The sequence below is a fragment of the Macrobrachium rosenbergii genome, chromosome 12, assembly GCF_040412425.1.
Source record: "Macrobrachium rosenbergii isolate ZJJX-2024 chromosome 12, ASM4041242v1, whole genome shotgun sequence".
NCBI lineage: Eukaryota > Metazoa > Arthropoda > Malacostraca > Decapoda > Palaemonidae > Macrobrachium > Macrobrachium rosenbergii.
Window position 1 is genome coordinate 30,646,384 of NC_089752.1, and position 5,000 is coordinate 30,651,383.

At 35.3% G+C, this 5,000-nt stretch overlaps 1 protein-coding gene across 1 annotated transcript in view; it reads left to right on the plus strand.

The window, feature by feature from the left end:
* The window catches only part of LOC136844493 (zinc finger HIT domain-containing protein 1-like), a 320,239-nt gene that overhangs the window by 174,381 nt on the left and 140,858 nt on the right, over window positions 1-5,000 (plus strand). The window lies entirely within an intron of this gene.

Genomic DNA, 5,000 nt, shown 5'->3' on the forward strand with positions numbered 1-5,000 from the left:
ATGACCAAATGCAGGGAATATGGTTCGTTGCCGATGAGCCCTTTGTTTAAATGTACGAAATGGGTAACGTTTTGCAAGTTTTCTACACAAGGACTTTATCTGCGATTCATTTGTTAAAGTATGAATGTGTCAGTGACCTCTGTCTTTTTTTTTTTCGAGCCACTCCATTTTAAGGGATTATACCTGTGTATATATATATATATATATATATATATATATATATATATATATATATATATATATATATATATATATATGTGTGTGTGTGTGTGTGTGTGTGTGTGTATAGCCTATGTATATTATATGTAAATATACATATGTACGAGTATGTATATATACATATATATATATACATACATACATACAAATATCTCCATGTGTGTGTATGCATTACGCCATGCATCGTGGCAAAATAGAGGAAACGAATTATGTCCCAGAGAGGATCGATCACAATAAAGATTTCACGAGAATAAAAAACTGCGCATCAGTCAGAGCCAAGACTTATCGGATTGTTAAACTCGGCTTTAGAGGAAACCTTTCCAAGTTTGATGACGAGGTTTTAATGAGAGAATTTGCTCTTATCTTCAACTTCTGGAAGTTCCTCCCGAGGATTTGAGTCAACATCCAGGCGATATTTATTCTGCTGAGTTTGCGAGGGATGCTTTTTGCTTATTTGCGAGATGCGGCGTCTGAAGGGAGATGCTGTTTGCTGGAGCGCACGAGTTCTGTGGTTTTTGCTTTGTTCATAAGCGTTTGCATATAGTCCTTTTTTTGTGTTTGTCTTTTTTTTTTTTTTTTAGAAAACATGAGCTCACGACAAGCATTTTCTTTATTATTTTTTTATTGTTTCCATATGCGTAAATGGTTCTGTTTTCAGCTCTTTTGTTTTTAAGAATACTTAATATAATTGTAAGCACTCATAGTCTTTAGAAAAATCTGTACAATTACTATGTTTCTTCGCCATCAGTAAAGCATTTCAGACGACTAAAATTAGATAATAATCAGATATTTTTAAACGTTAAATGTTGATCAGGACCAAAACAACCAATAATAAGGCAGTAATTAAAACATTTTATCTGTCGATCTTCTGTACCTTGACAGTTATCACGTGGAATATTAAATTTTCTTAATTCACTTGATAACCAAAGAGAAAATATGAATGCGGCAATTACCCTTTCGTCGTCTCAAGTAGAAATGTAAAAAAAGTCTCCTGGTTGACATGAAATTACGGTCAGTAACTTTCATTTTATGCATAAATCGCTGAAAAGTACGACGGTAATTACGTTCAAGTTTTCCCAAACTTTTGCTGGATTCGCTTCCAACAGAGTCTGATAAAAATAGAAAGTCAGTTATCAGAAACTTGGAAAATAATTTATAATGATTTTTCGACTTCTTTACCGCGTTCCGGATGAAACATCAAGTAGAATCTTTAACCGTATTAGACGTACAGTACATACAAACATATACAGTATATTGTATATTATATATATATATATATATATATATATATATATATATATATATATATATATATATATATATATATTCATAAGATCATTAGTCTTACGCTCACCCAAAATGTTTTCCTTTGGCATTTCACGTAGATTTTATTTATTGTCAGTTCAGCTGTTTCCAATCCATTCACAAAACCTTGGTATCAGTATTTTCTTTGTGTGGGTATCATAAATTACTTCCTAATTTGGACATTTTTTGCTGGAGTACTGGGACATGGAATCAGGAATAAACCACTTTTATAGAATACGTTTGGGACTGTATACGTATTCTATAAAACATGAACACATTAATAAAAATGGAGACTCGCACTGCACACACACACACACAAACAAACACACACACACACACATATATATATATATATATATATATATATATATATATATATATATATATATATATATATATATATATATATATATATATATATATATATATATATATATATATATATATATATATGTGTGTGTGTGTGTATATATATATATATGTATATACTGTATATATACATCATATCAAATCACATACCACAAATATTGAGGATTATAGTCGAAGACATAAATACATTAATGTAGTAGGAAATTAGGTATCTTTATTGCATGGAATATCTTTCCCTTTTCACAAAAAAATGAGCTCTTGCTCTTTGTGTGAAAAACCGTTCAAAATCACAAATAAAAAAAGTTATTGAGCTTCCGGTATCCCAACTCTTCCCTCCCCTCCCTCTCCCTCTCCCTCTCCCCCTCCCCCTCCCTCTCCCTCTCCCTCTCCCTCTCCCTCTCCGTCATCCCACTCCACTGTTCAAGAAGGCTGCAGGTTACGGGTACGGGTCCGTTTGTCTACCGTAGATCCTAGACTGCTGTAGATACATCTCGCCGGTCGTATTCCTAACAACTTTACTGTCGCACCCCAACAATAAAATTTTGTCGATGCTTTAATTGCTGAGCTAAGCGCGTTCCAGCTTTGTCGTCGTTTTGAGACGAGGAAGTTAATCAACACTGACACTGACAGGGCGCCCTCGCTGATTTCATATCAGTGGTAATAAACTTTCTTGTACTGCTTCACAAAATTTGCAACTTCGTAGTTTTCGTTAGCTGAGCTAAGCTCTTTTAGCAAGCTGAATTTCGCTGCGAGTATGTCTTCATCTTGACTGGAAGAGATGAACAAACACCGACACGCTAATAGGGCGCATGCGCGGAATTTCTGGGAATGCACAAGCGTTGTACGTACCTATAAACATTAACAAGTTTCATGCGCTGATATGCCATCAGTGCACCTGCGCTGTACGTACCTACAAGTTTTAATATGTCTCAAGTGCTCATATGCTGACAGTGCACCTGCGCTGTACGTACCTGTAAGCATTAACATGGGACATGCTATAATGTGCTATTTATGCAAATGCTCTGTACTTACCTATAAATATTAGCAGGCCGTATATCCTGCTATGCTATTAATGCACCTGTGCTCTACGTACCTCGAAATGGATTTATGCTATGAATACGGAGCAGGAACAAGTGGTTAGCACAATAGCAATAGCATACGGTTATAATGATACTTTGTGCCAAAACAGATTAGGGAATTCGTGAAAGAAGACTTACTGAAAGCATACGGGGGCTGAAGACGTTTTAAATTAAAACATAGGAGGGAAATAATAAAAGAATCTGCATTGAAAGGAGACAGGGAATAAAGACGTTTTGTGCAAAAACAAAGGAAGGAAAGGAAAAAACAAGAGAAGATACACTCACCCACCACCAGGGTTTAATACAGTTTCATTGTCCTTTCTTTCTAAAGTGGGACTCAAGCCACGCCCCCTCAATAGCACGGTGCCTTTTGTTAACAGATGAACATTACAAGTCGTCGTTACGTCTAACGACCTTCGAATATGTTTATTATCTACGCCATTGAAAATCGACAACAAAATTGGCTCAATGCAATTTCACTAAATAAAAGTAAGAGAGAGTCATCGTGCATTTTGAGTGAATAATACTGAGAGTAAGGTTTAAAAAGGCATTTTCCACCACTTGTTTTCTTGTACTTCGTAATTTGCATAGAATATGTTCATTTACATATGACTGCATGTTTGTCTTTTTGTTTGCCAATTTTTTTTCTTATAGCCTGTGTTTGAACACTTGCCCATGTCTAATATGAGTTCCGTAATTACCCACTGTCTGTCTGAGGGTCGACCTTTCTAAGCTTCTTTTTTAATTGTCTCTGTCTGTCTCCGTTTACTCACATTCTGTCTGAACTGCCGTCTTCGTTTTTTCATTCTGTTTATTAGTTGTTTCGGTCTTATTCTGTCTTAAATATATTCTGGTTTTTCTGTCTTTTTTCCCTTAGTTCTTGCCATTCAATCTTCGTCCTTTCTTTCCGTTTGTTCGTTTCTATTCCTCTTCCTCCTTTCCTGGAAGTGTATTTCGGTTTCTCTCTCGTTTCCAACGACGTCAACAAGAGCTTGGGCGAGATCGGTCGCCCGAGAACCGCTCGGATATTTCCTCCCAGTCTCTAATAGCGGGACAAGGCCAGCTTCATTAATGGAACATCATCCTTTGCAGCGATAGCATCAGAGATCTCCAAAGTCTGGACTCCCAGTGGATTCATTCCGCTCTACCTCCCTCCCTACTTCTTTATCGTTTTCCATCCTCTTTCCTCCATTCCCTGTTTCCTCCCTTCCTCCGCCTTTATCTTTCTATCCGAAGTCCCCTCAGGCAATTCAGACTTATCTGAAATGTATCGTGCTGAGACTAATTCGCCTTCGCTTGAGTAAACTGCCTCATTTTACTTCCTTCGATTTCCTTCCTCATCTCTTTCTCTCCTTTTCATATTGCCTCCCTTCACTATTTCCCTTCGTCCTCTCTCGCTCCCTTCCACTTCCCGTGAGTTAATACCTCCTTCTCGTATCTTGCTGAGGTCAGTTTTCCTTCTGCCTCTTTTAGGTTCTTTCGATTTCCCTTTGACATCATTGTCCCCATTTTTTGTGGAATTTCCTTTGCTCATTTTCTTTTACTTCCTCATTGTTTATTTAAGGTTTTACTTTCATTCATCTCAGCTAACAGGCCAGACAGGCAACAGCTCACAGCTTAAATTATTAACGTTACTTGAATGTGTCATCAATTTAAGCATGAATGTAGAGGTGATCATTATCACTTCTTCGGGGGCAAATCCTCTGTTAAGGGAAATAGTTTAATGTTCTATAAATACATATATATTATATATACTATATATATATATATATATATATATATATATATATATATATATATATATATATATATGTGTGTATATATATATGCATTTAGTATGTATGTAAATATGCATGTACATGTTACATAAACATTACTGTATATGTATCTGTATATATATGTGTGGTGTTTATGTATATATGCATGTACATGTTACATAAACTATATATATATATATATATATATGTGTGTGTGTGTATATATATATATATATATATATATATATATATATATATATATATATATATA